General features: G+C 37.4%; 1 non-coding gene across 1 annotated transcript; it reads right to left on the bottom strand.

The window, feature by feature from the left end:
* Positions 1-13,801: 13,801 nt before the first annotated feature.
* On the bottom strand, positions 13,802-13,912 carry LOC115303663. The gene has a single exon (XR_003914177.1). It is a non-coding gene; the product is annotated as a U6 spliceosomal RNA (small nuclear RNA).
* Between the last annotated feature and the right edge of the window lie 235 nt (positions 13,913-14,147).

Here is a 14,147-nt window from a genome sequence, read left to right as displayed (position 1 = left end):
TTACAGCAATGCCTACTGTGATGCCTGCACAGCTCGACTTCCCACCTGACCAGTGGGAAACATCTGCAAGAGAGTGCCTCCCTTGGCAGCTCTGTTTCAAGGAAAGGGAGGAGGCCAGCCCAACAGCTGCCTTTCTTATCTGTTACTGATGTGCACAAGAGTGCACATTTCTTGGTTGTTGTTTGTCAAAGAGGCTTTCAAGCATGGAAGTCATTCCTGCTCTACTTCTTGTTAAGATCCTTCTGCAACTCATTTGGGATCCTTAAAAAATAAAAACAATTCCTTCTTCATGGAGCTCAATTAGGGGACGTTAAAGTAGATACACATTTTAAGGATTAGTCCCTCCCAATGTATTTCCACTGTTTTCATTATAAAAATGAAGTCTTGGGGAGCAGGACTAAAACATGTGGATGTGTAACATTTCAGTCATCATCACACTGGTAATGAGACTTGGCGTCTTGGCAAAAGTGAGATCGGGTGCTAGGAAGTGCGGTAACTAGTGTTTCCTTGACACTTTTCTTCCATCAGTTTTCCTACTTTTCTACCCCCTCTGCCATCAAATATTTTCCATTGAGAGTGCCTAAAGCAGTCTTCAACAACTTTGTAACTTGTACCTAGCCTGCTTGGTCCATTTCAATCCTGGCTCATTTTATGCAATTCTGTTGTTCTGAAGTATTCGTATGGAAAGGGAATGGGTAGTTCATGTGGAATAAGAGAGATTGAAGAACAATACAGATCCCTAATGCATTTCAATAAAACCTACTACTTAGTATTAAAATTTTTTTTGGGGGGGGGACGTAAACCAAAGCTTTAGAATGAGTATCTTTTGTTTATTGACTTTTTTGTTGTGATATTTTAATTTTTTTTTACCAAACAGAGAGGGATAAAAAGAAAAATCTGTAGGGCATTTGTTTTAGAGTTGGAAGAAAACTTTAAATAGATAATGTGAATTTGGGAGATGTTTTTCTTATCTACAGTGGGAAGATAAGAAAAACATTTTTTTTTAAATCAGGCATTGAGAAAGTACTAGACATAACATTAATTATTTAGATTTCTAATTTTAAAAACATGCAGAGGGAAAATTTTGGAGGAAAGTGAAATTTATCAAAATATACATGCTTATATGTATTATAATTTGTTTCTTAAGACCTGAAAAGAAATGCAAATTGAAAATTCATGTTGATTTCCAGAGCAGAAAAATTGTGAGGTCAATTTTCTTAGATAAAGATTCTGGAATATGTTCTAACAAAATCATGCCCATTTTTAGTAAAAAAGTGAGGATAATAATGCATCCTTTGAGTAAGACTTTGGAGAGTATGCTATGAGTAGTTTATCTATGAAGCTTGAAAATTTTCAGTCTGTCAGTAATTTCTTAACAAAACAACAACAAAAAAGGTTTATCTGCTTTGGTATCTCATGGACTTTTCCATTTCATTCCTACTGGGTCACATTTAGTTGCCCCAATAGAGTCTACAGCCTCACCTGGACATTCTATTGTGTTCTTGTCTGAAGAATCCTGATCCATTTTTTCAGCCCTTGTTTCAAGCACATCATCTTCCTTCCTCGATGCCTCTTTTTCCTCAGGACCTCAAGGTATGTGGTAGCCATGTATGCCAAGGATGGCACTTAAATAGATCTACCTGAGCGATGTCTGGGTAGCTCAGTCAGTTGAACATCAGACTTCAGCTCAAGTTAGGATCTCACAGTTCATAAGTTCAAGCCCTGCATCTGGCTCTGTGCTGACAGCTCAGAGCCCAGAACCTGCTTCAGATTCTGAATTTCTGTCTCTCTTTGTCCACCATGCCCCCTGACTCATGCTGTCTCTCTCTGTCTTTCAAAAATAAATAAACATTAAAAAAATGTTTAGTCAATCTGCCTGAAATTATATTTATCTACATCTTTACACTTTCTATTGGTTGACAAACTCCTTGAGAGGACAAATGGTGACATTTTAATCTTATATCATCTCAAGTAAATCCTACAATACTGGAAACAGAGATGACATAAACTATTTCTTACAAAATGGGAAGTTCATAGATTTTGGTTTTGACTTTCTATTACCTAATTGCACAAGTATTTTGATAAAAAAGCATCAACTATAAACAACAGCCACTTTTATTTATTTATTTTTCAAATTTACATTCAAGTTAGTTAGAATATAGTGCAACAATGATTTCAGAAGTAGATTCCTTAATGTCCCTTAACCATTTAGCCCACGCTGTCTCCGACACCCCCTCCAGTTACCCTCTAGTTGTTCTCCATATTTAAGAGTCTCTTATGTTTTGTCCCCCTCCCTGTTTTTATATTATTTTGTTCCATTCTGTTATGTTCATCCATTCTGTGTCTTAAAGTCCTTATATGAGGGAAGTCATATGATATTTGGTTTATTCTGACTGACTAACTTCACAACAGCCACTTTTAATTGATGCTACCATGTTCAAGCCTCTCTGCCAATATATTTTTAAGTTTATTTATTTATTTTGAGAGAGTGTCCAAGCAGGGTGACAGAGAGAGAGTGAGAGAGAGAGAGAGAGAGAGAGAGAGAGAGAGAGAGAACCCCAAAGAGACTCTCACTGCCAGCACAGAGCCCTATGCGGGTTTGAACCCATGAATCAGAAGATCATGATCTAAGCTGAAACCAAGGGTTCAACTGACCAGTCACCCAGGCTCCCATCTCTGCCAATCATTTTATATTATGTCACCTAATTTTTAAAATTATTTGTTATTTCTAGGAAAAAATGAGGTCTTACTATATGCAAATCTAAGTTCACATTATATGCCCATTGTCCATTGGAAGAAAATAAAGCATAGAAAAATTAAGGTCACAAAGCTAGTAAATACAAAGCCCCAGATTCAAATGTAGGTTTGTTTTAATTGCCATCTTACAATCTTTCTATTAAAGGACTTACTTCAACATGAACTATTCTTAACTGAAACAAAGACAGAATGACTTCAAAGTTTATTCTTAGCACATATCTGGCACCTTGATTTGTAATTTTTTTTCAAAAAATATTAAAGGAAAATCATTCTGAGATATCTTTCAAAAATATTTATGGTTTTTAATTTCCATTCAATTTCTAGAACCTATTTTTTAGATAACAAATTCTAAAAAGTTTTAATAGTTATTTATATTTGAGACAGAGAGAGACAGAGCACAAGTGGGGAGGGGCAGAGAGAAAGGGAGACACAGAATCTGAAACAGGCTCCAAGCTCTGACCTGTCAGCACAGAGCCCGATGTGGGGCTCGAACCCACAAACTGCGAGATCACGGCCTCGTTAAAGTCAGATGCTTAACCAATTGAGTCACCCAGGTGCCCCAGACCATAAATTCTAAACTCCTATTAAACTATTAGTCGATTATTTCTTGCAACTAAAAAAGAAGAAAACAGGATCACCATCCTCTTTATAATGTTCATCTTTCATTTAGAACTCTTAAATTTATATCAGTAAACAATCTCCAATTATCTAAGGAAAAGAAAAGAAACAAAACGGGTGGTTTGTTGGCTTATGGCACTAAAAAAAAAAAAACAAATCCAAGGTAAATGTGTTGCAAGCACTGCTTAAACCCGAGAGTTCAGATGCACCAGGTCTCCGTGCCTCATTCTCTTTCTCTCTCTCACACAGCTCTATTTTTAGCTTTTTCTATCTCTTAACTTTGTTTCCTTTTTCTTGGTGCTATTCTCAGGCAGGCTTTCTCTGACTTTAGGGATCTACCAATTACCTAGAGTTCAATACTATCAGCAATAGGATAGAAGAGGTCTCTTCCCAATTAGCTCAAACTAAAGTCCATGGAAATACAGTAAGCTTTTGCATTAACAAAAAGTAAACCGTGGCTCCTAGGCGACATACAGGAACAAGGTTTAGATCCTGTGAGCCTCTGGTCACCGTGTTCTTATAAACCAATCAATAGCTTTATGTGTTTCTGTTTAAACATACCTTATACAATATGCATGTTGATTAAAATTAACCTCATAGCCAGATGCACTGTACCTCATGTTCAAATGAAAATTATCTAATACACAGAATTTTTTATATAAGGCACCCACAGCCTTCTTGCTGTTAGGAACACTAGATAGCATTTCAGCTATTGCATGAGGTCATTTTAAACAGTAAAGTCAACAACCAAAAGCATAAAAATGTGAAAAAAATTGGCACCAAATAGACCTCAGAAAGGAAACTTGTTGATAGTGCAAGAGCTGAAACAAAAAGTCAGAGCTTCACCATGTTCAAACTTAGCTGAGAACAAATCCATTGGGTGGCAGGTATTTTGCTGTTGTGTACATGTCTGTGAATTACTGGGGCGACATTGGGGGTGCTTATTTGGGGATCATAAGTATATTTTAGCAAGTAGGAGAATTAAAAATATGGAGCTCATGGTAAGGCGGATGGACCTTCAATCTTACTGGCTGTGTGTGGCTAAGGCTGAGTTGCCTACCAAGCTCTGAACTAAAAGAGATGATGTTCATTCTCTTAAAGCCACATGGACAATTCAGTCAATTAGAAAAGGGGAGATTAGATGGTTAGCAGGAAAAAAGTCTACTAGATATCCATCACACCTCCTCCCACCCTTCTCAGGTAAGAGAGATTTATTTCTTAAGACTCAAACCTATTTAAAATTCTCTCTTCTTAGCCTCTTTCTTCGTTTATAATTTATCAGCTATATAGCTAAGGACTGTTGTAGGAAATTCATACCTTATGTAGTATTTATTAATTAGCATTGTTAATTATAAAAACATCAAAGTACCCTATAAACAGTATGTGTTCTATCAAAGTTTATCCCTAATTTCCGCTAAAGGATGATTTAATTTGGGATAACCCTGTTCTTATTTCCTCTATTGGAGGTTAATAACTATTGAAATTAGTAAGGAGTAAGTTCCTGTGTTACATAAAATGATTTGATTATTTTGTACTTCTGTCAGGCCAAATTCACCTCTATCATTTCAAAGATAGGGAAATAATATTTTTTAACTTATTATGTATCAAGTTCTGTACATGTTGCTTTTAGAGATGGTGACTTTTATCGTTAGAAATGCTTCTTTGCAGACAAAGAAACTGAAGCTCAGCTTGGTAAAATATTTTCATAGATTTATATAGAGTTTCTTCTCAATGTTAGGCCTGTGCCTGGTGTTGAGGATGCAGTGGTCCCTAAGACAGAGAGGTAAACAGAGGGTTAGTTAATGCATCCACTCAAGAAATAATTAATTCTTGAAGGAGCATCCGTGCTGACATTGGACTAGCTCAAGGGGAAAATAAAAAAGGCTCTGCTTTAACGAAGTGTGTGATCAAGCAAGAAATACTTCAGCACAGTATGCAAAGTGCTATTCCAGAGGTGAGCATGGTTTACACCAGCAGCACACATATGGAAGCAGAGATGAGGATGGGTAAAAAAATGACATTTTAGTGACATCTTAAAGGATAAGTAAATGTGTCTCAAGTGATCAAAAAATTTGGAAGTCATTACAGCAGGTTACCAATATTTGGTTGACTCTAGTCCTTCGGGTTTATACAGGATGGTATTTCCCTTCTCAGTTGACCTCAGGCTCTGTGGAATGTGAGTGGAAGGGATACTTCTATGTGAAAGTTTTTGGAACCGACATTCTGGGGCAGCATCTAATGCTCCCATGCATTGGGATCATGGCTTCTCATGGGAATGCAGAACTTCATCAGAAAAATAATTACCTGGAATGTTAGTAATTAGTATTTTTGGCAAGTGGCTCTAGGACAAAATCAATACTAAAATCATTATGTTAAAGAGGTGAAATGTGTACCTTTACCACAGTATTTCCTGGTACTCTCAGTATGCTGGTAAGTTTTATGAAGTTACAAAAGGAAACTCAAATATGTAGCATTTCTGATATTTGTTTGACCTATGTCACTAAATCCAACAGATATTTTCCAGTCACCACATTATTTGACTGCTCAAGGACATTTGACACTACTGCCCTCTTTTACTAAGAGATCTTAGTTTATTCATTCTTCCAAATGTGTATTGACTATTTCAATAACTATTGGTTGACCAACCATGTAGCGTGTGCTAGGCTTTGTGCTCATTGCTGAAGATAAAGCATGAGCACAAATAAGCTCCTCATTCTTTCATGGAGCTTGCATCTACTGGTAAAGGTGGAGTTTACATCCACAAACGATGCTTGATTAAGTTTAAGATAAGTCATCTAGAAATGATCTTATAACCAGGGAGACTGATCTTTCTAGAAGGGTGATGAGAGTTCCTGAGGCTAAGAACATGGTGGGTGACAGGACAGAGGGAGATTTCAAAGGATCTGAAATGGATGGGTAAAGATTAGAGCCAGACTGAGAAAATGACAGTAAGCGTAGTGTGGCTCAGGCACAGAAGAAATAATTACTTGGCTGTAACCACAGGTCACAAAGACCTGATGGAGGTGTGTTAAAATTTGGTGCTAAGTAGACTGGTGGCCCACTGAAGGAGTTTGGGCTGGAGAGGGGTCGTGGAGAAGAGGTGCTCTGTCTGGCCTTTATCACAGATGCTCATCACAGAGGTGTATGGAAATAGGGGCTCTACCTGTAAAGTCTCACCATTTCGTTCCTGGAATCCACGCTAGCAACTTAGTATTCTACAGATTTTTATTGAATGATTGACAGAATAAATTACATAATACTTTTACCTAAAGTCCTCTCCCATAGATTTTCCACAACTTGAAAAGCAGTGCCCTGATTCACAATTTTTCAAATTCCACAATTTAAAAAGCAACATCCTGAGTGTTTTTCAAGTTTAATGTGAATATGAATCGTCTGAGAATCTTCTTTAACTTCAGTAAGTCCAGGATGGGACATAAGGTTCTTGGATTCTAACAACTCTTGGGTGAGGCTGATGTTGGCAGTCCCTGGAACACACTTGGGTAGCAACGTCCTGTAAATTGATTCCATGCTCGGATGTACAGAGCAGAGTGAATTCAGAGTATCGCCTTCTGTCAGTGGATCTCTTTATTGACTGCCCATGAAAATAATCTGGAAAGTTAAAAAAAATACATTGTCTAGACCCCATCACTAGAAATTGGGAATCAATTGATCTGGAGCAGGGTGTGAGCATTGAAAGCCTGCCACAGTTCCCCTTGTATGCCTGATAAAGAACCACGGCTGAGACTTCGTGTCTTATATGAAAGTCTACCTCTGGATTGCTTGGAGTTAAATCCGGCCACCTTGCCCTCTCCCCTCACTGCCAGTCTCTTGCCAGCCCCTACTTACTTTGCTCATTAGCCTAGCTCCTGCACAGATGGTGCTTGTGGGCATGCTGATGATTCCATCACCATCAGACTGCTCATTGCCTGAGGATTCAGGAAATAAATCGTCTGTACAGGTGTAATAGGGAGAGGAGGAATGTCTTCTCTCGTGATATGTTCCATCAAAATCAAAATCACCTCGGCTGACTTCCAGGGCGGTATACTCTGTCATGTTAATATGGAAGACGGAAAATGACACCAACATATATTTACTTTTCTTTCTTCTTCTTCCTTTTTAAAAAAATCTTTCCAGATGTCCAGAAGCTCAGCGTTTAATATCCCATCTTTGACCTTTGAGTCCTCTGCCATCTGCCACAAGGGGTGTTTCAGCAAACTAATGTGGAGAAGCGTCTGATATCAGGTGAACTCAGCTGTGGCACATTTTCACGACCCCAAGTCAAGTAGAAATTAATACAAATTACTAATTAAATAAGTGTTCTCATATAGCTCCCCCAAATTCCTGGACAGCATAATAATTCTCTTGCCACTGAGTGAGATAGGATTACATCTCATTTCAGCATAGTCTCTTAGATTTTTGTTAAATTACACCGTTTCCCTTTTTCACTGGTGCCAAGGATGGCTTACTTTTGGTTTGGATGCATAACTACATTTGACCTTAAAAAATTAAGAAATTTCCAGAAAATGCAATGTCATAAAACTTAATAAAACATTAATAATGGATATTGAATATTAACATACTCATATTCATGTGTAAGTAAGCTTAATAAATCAATAGAAGAATATAGCAAACAATTTAACATTTTAGGAAAAAGAAAACCAAACCCTAAAAACTAGAAGACTATTGTTTCTTTTTATGACCCTTGCACTTGAACCTCTTTGCTTATAGCACCTACTGTATTTTAAAAAGTCTCATTGACAGCTTATCATTAAAATTGCCTCATATTATAAATTTCATTGATTTTCTTAAATGTTGATTTATTTATTTTGAAAGAGAAAGAGAAGGAGAAGGAGAGAGAGAGAGAGAGAGAGAGAGAGAGAGAGAGAGAGAGAGAGAGAAGGAGAAAGAGAGAGGAGCCCAGGCAGCTCTCAGGGGCAGAGCATAAGACATGGCTCAATCTCATGAACCATGAAATCATGACTTGAGCCAAAATCAAGAGCCAGGCACTTAACAGACTGAGCCACCCAGGCGCCCCATAACTTCTATCTTTTAATCTCTTGGATGAAGTGCCCTTCCTTTAAGGCTGAGGGGTTTTTAAATTCTTCCTTTGTCCTTTCTTTTCGCTTCTGCTTATTCATTCTAAGCAAACAGAGATCTCACTAGGCTTATTATTTGCTCTTCAACCAGCGCATGGCTTCTTTTCACTTTCACTTGGATGCTAATACAATTCATATCTCCCATATTCAACCTGAGGGCAAGCACAATTGCAAATTTTGTTTCTGGATGTAAAAGGATTTAACTAGTGCAAGGACAGCCAGTGGTGGTGTTTGCTAATGAATCTCTTGCCCACTAGATGCAAAAAGAATAGTTTATGAAATCATAAGGGAGTTTCTGTGATTTGGAAAGTAGTTTCCTGGCAGTTTGGTGAGGCCAATAGTAAAATGTTCAAGTTGGCCTTGGACTAGGGTTTCTAAGTTCAGGACTATCATGGGGATGTGTAAAATGCCTTTTTCATGAGTCTCAAGCCTTATTCTATTTCAGAGCTTAGACTCTGAGCTACAGATTGGTGGCTCCTCAGCAGGAACGCCTTCTAGACACTAGAATTTTGATTCATATTCTTATTTTTCCAGCTTAAAAGCAATTTTGAGCATTTTAGGATGACTTGTGCAACTAGTAAATTAGGTGTTGAATGAAGCATCTATCAGAGCTTATCTCTTAATGGTGATCAACATAATGCATGCCAGTAATCACTGATCTCCTAATTCTCATAAAGGCAGGAGGGCACTAATGAAATGTTTCTATAGACTTTCAAAATAACTATTTACCTCTTCACAAAAAGTCAAGGATTTCTTCCTTCAGAAGGACAATTCTCCCTTCTTGTAAACTCCCCCTGAAGACACTCTCCTCCTGAAGTGTTTTCTAATCCTCTGAATCTCTTTGTTCTGTCCTTTCATCAACTTGGAGTTTGCTTATTTGTACTAGCATATCTTTTACATATAGTATGAATTAGAATCAGACTTTGAATCTGGATTTGAATCCTATTGCATGTGTGTAACTCTAGGCAAGTGTTTTCTTTAATTTTACTTCAGTAAAATGGAAATAAGAAAATACTTTAACTCATGAAGTCATAATGATGTTTTAATTTTTTACAATGATAGGAGTAGATACATTAGCTTGTACACCTAGTAATCATCAGCTGTGATTATCATTATGATTACCATATTATCTGTGGCTGTCTGAATGTTTTAACAGGCCAGTGTTATTTTGAGACATATAAATAAAGATTGATTGTAGCAACTTAGGGGCACCTGGCTGGCTCAGTTGGTTAACCATCTGACTCTTGATTTCATTTCAGGTCATGATCTCATGGTTCATGAGATCAAGCCCCGCATCAGGCTCCATGTTGACAGCCCAGAGCCAGCTTGGGATTCTCTCTCTCTGTCTCCTCATTCTCTCAAAAATAAATAAAGAAACTTAAAAAAAAGGTTGTATCAAGTTAAAATATTAAGCAAGTAGATTTACTTATATGATGGGAGATTTCTTCATGTGTACATGTTCTAAATGTTTAAACTGTGTATATCAAAAATGAAAGAAACTGATATATAGATTGATCGGTGAATGAATAGGTAAACATAACTGAAAAATGCTAAAGTGCTTATTGTCACATGTCAAATCTATATAGATTTTCTTGTTTTACGTATCAGGACCTTCCAACTTTTTCTCAGCTAGCTAAGTTCTTTTGGATTCAGATAAACATGATATATGTTAAAAAAGAAAAAGTTGCATTGTTAGAAAACTCATTGCATTAAAAAAAAAAGGTGTATCAATTTTATAGCATTCATGTCAGGATTAGAATGCCTCCACCAGAAACATGGACACATTTTTTAAATGCCCTGCTTCTTAGATGAAAACTCTGCAAAGTAATGGCCCTGTTTTGCCCCCTATTCTTCATTCTCCTGATAGGTGAGGTTCTCTAACCTGCCAATACTTGCCTGATTCCCTCCTGTTGTTTTTCAAATTCACCAGCTATCATTAATCAATAGGTACCCCCAGTTAAGTGTTCCAAATCATAATGATGGAGAATTCATATTATTTTAAAACATTCCAGACTGGCAATTCATAATACATGAATTTGCTTCACCCAGGGTCTGCGTAAGTCGCAAAATCTGAGCTTCTTGTGTTCTGAGTGTCCTACAGAGGGCAATTCTTATGCTCTTAGAGTCCTTATAATTACTGAGTTGATCCACACCTTTCTTTCTCTTCACTTCTAGTTCTCTTCTTTGAGAGAAGTCATTGTCATGGACAACAAGACAGCTCATGACAAAGGCACCATTGCATCAAAAGTTTTGCTCCCCTGTGAACATTACTTCTGGTAATGCCTTGCATCTCCAAGGTATGGCTAAGAATGTTGAAACAATATTCTCTTATTATAAATTTTCTGTAAACATATTGGCTCAGAGGTTGATCTGGATGCTGGTAATTCCACATTCTAAGAACTCCTGTCTAATTGTGACCCACAATTTTTAGAACTTTTCTATCTCTTGACTCTCTCTGATTTAAGAATGAATTATTTGTGGGCAGCTTCTTAATCCCTCTTATAATAGTTTCCTAACTGCTGCCTTCTCACTACCACCAATACCCCCCAACTGGCATACCAGACGTTTCTGATTATCAGGGAACATCTAACTGACATTCATCATAGATGTTCCTAAAATTAAGCCAAGGTCACGTAAATTAGAAGTATCCAAAAGCCTGGCTATGAGTACAATCTTAAACTACATCAGTGTAATTTGAGTTATAAAATGCACAGACATGAGGGATGTGGTTATTTATTCATTGTGGTGTACCAGAAAGAACATTGAAGTGAAAATCAAGAAATGGATTAAGGCTTGTTGGTCGCTTGAATTAGCTTTATAAGCTATAAGCTTGGGCAAGTCTCAAAATTCCAGGCTCATTTGAAAAATTAAGGGGTTGAACTAAAATCTCTAAGGCTTCTTCCACTGTTCCTTTAGGACCCGAATGAAAACGCTTTAACAGAACCTATTTTGAGAATCAACTGAGAGAAGGTGCTTGATAACAGAAGCTGGGCTCTGTCATTTAATACTGGACCATTGGTTTGCACAATCTGTGTTAGCATAACCAGAAGAGGAAGCTCGTCAGCCAAATGTTGTACGACACTCTTCCAAATTTTTGTTTCAAATCTTGTAGGAGGAAACAGGCCTTAGCGTTGCTTTCAAGCTATATTTATATCTATTCAGGAGAAAATAGGTCTTCAAAAGAATACGAAAGTCTGAACTGTCACAGTGCAATTTAGCCAAGATTGCAAGTAAAATAGTTCAAGAATACAATATAGAGAAGAAAGCCAAATTCAGAGAAGAAAAGAGACATTTACAAGTTTAGCAAGAACCCTCGGCCACTATTTATTCAAGGAATATAAATCTTTTGAGATAACTCCTACTGCGATTCAAATTACCCAGGGAGAAAGAAAGAGAATATGTGAGTTATTTAGGGCAGTGTTACAAAGGTAAACGCAATGGCACCACAAAATGGCTGTGTTGGCAATGGTATTATGTAAATTACGTAAATTTTTTCCCTAGCATCTACTACTAGATTTGAAAGTAAAACTGTAATTACAATTCGAGTTAAAGAATTAGAAAATTTCCTACCTGGAAAAAAAGATTAATCTCTCTTTAATTGACTCTTTGATCGGAATAAAGATTTATAAGAAGAAAATGCAATATGTCTCTGATAAGGAATTAGGGATGATGAATGGGAGAGTCATTAGCATTATGGGGATTCCAGAAAAGTATATGCTTCAAGATGAAGTAACCTTTATTGGTGCAAGATCATGGAAGAAGTGAACTTGTTGGCTAGATTTGAATTTATTTGCAAAATACTTCTTAAACTTCTTGGTAACAAAATCCCAGTTCTTGCATTGTTACAATAACAATTTAGAACACGTTCTTCTTGTCTTTATTGGGTACTTGACAAAAACTCAAGGTAGCCTGTAAAGCTCCATAAAAGCAGGGAGAATGTTGTTTATATTTTCCATGAAGGTCTCAGCCCACTATGAATGCTAAGTGGATGTTAAATCCTAGTCATGAAAATGCCTCTCTAATGAGTACTAAAGAATTACCAGAGTAAGATAATGTCTTTGTAACCAGTGTCAAAAATCAACCTTTCTTGCTTTTGTATCAGAATTGTTTTCAGAAGCTCTCTGCCCATCATCTTTTATCACCCACCAACCAGGTATTCAGTAAGTGTGCATTAAATTAATTAGAGACTTTTGTTGAAATAAGATGTTCCAGCAAAGAGAAATCTTAGTAAAACTGGGATTTCTAGCTCTGTTAGCATAATGAAAAGTTTGTGTGTGTGTGTGTGTGTGTGTGTGTGTTTGCTGCTCGGCACAATAATGGTAAAATTCCAGCTTCAGATTCATGGACAATGATTATCATCATTCCCCTGCACACAGTCTCAACTATCCCCCGCTTTTGTTTCATTCTACTGAATTTACAACGCTAGCCCACACAGCTAAACATGGTTGGGGACTAGAGGCTATGTTGGCTGGTCTCGTTTTAAACCCATGTTCACTAACATTAAGTGGGTGCTAATACTTCTCAGTGATCAGAACACATACTCCTGTTCTAATGAGTTTCCCCCTTTCCTAGAAAACTATATCATACTTTCTCGTCTTTCCTCAAATACCTCATATAATGGCTCCCAATCTTATCTTCTGCTGATGACCTTGTGTCACTTAGAAAATTAACAACAGTCTCACCGTTACTCCTCATCCCTCACAAAGTGGCATCAGTTCAACATATCCTGCCATCTCTCCTAACACCATTGGTAAAATTTTCCCTCAAGGACATTGCTCTGGCATTTCCCCCTCAATCCTGCAACATTGTTTTCTCTCTCTTTTGGATCATTCCTATCAGCATACAGACATGCTGTTACTTGTCCCTCTTAAAACATAGAAACAAAACAAAATAAAAATCTCTCTACTTCTCTTCACCCTGCTCATACAACTGCCCTCCTTCTTTCTCTTTGCCTTATAACAGCAAATCTCCTGGAAAGAGCTCCTTATGCTTGGGTCTCTAACTCTTCTTCCCCATTTTCCATTGAACCGAGTCCAAAGAGGTTTTTGCCTCTACCACTCCACTGACACTCCTTCGTAGAGGTCACCATGACTTTCATGTTATGAAGTCCAGTGATCAATTTAGTACTCTTCTGACTTGCCCTGTCAGCGTCCTTAGAGAGTTACCCCATCCTTCATCTTTAGCTACTTTCTTCCTCTACCCTAACTCTCATCACATCACTTCTACCTCATGGACCTTTCTTCCTCATTCTTCTTTCCTGTTTGTTCTCTCCTTTCTAATCACTTAAAGTAGGAGTATTCCAGGTCATAATTTCTATGACTCTTTCTTGGTAGTTACTGATGACTGTCAAATATCAGTCTCTGTCATCTTTACAAAGGGGCCATGCTAGTCTTCTCTATTTCCTTCCAATTTTAGTACATGTGAGGCCAAAGTGAGTGCTCAAATGTCTGTCTCTGGCATGACATTCATTCCTAACTCCAGACTCATACATAGAACTGCCAACTTGATATGTCTACATACATGTCTAATTGGCATTTCAAAGCTAACATCGCACAAACCGAAGTCTAAATCTCTACCACCTTTGTTAGCTGCCAAATCTGCTCATTTAGTTTCTTGAACAAAAATTCTGGAATCATTCTTGACTCCTCTGTTTATCTTGCACCCCACAGTTAATCC

Source organism: Suricata suricatta, chromosome 1 (assembly GCF_006229205.1).
Source record: "Suricata suricatta isolate VVHF042 chromosome 1, meerkat_22Aug2017_6uvM2_HiC, whole genome shotgun sequence".
NCBI lineage: Eukaryota > Metazoa > Chordata > Mammalia > Carnivora > Herpestidae > Suricata > Suricata suricatta.
This window is presented reverse-complemented; position numbering and strand designations above follow the sequence as displayed.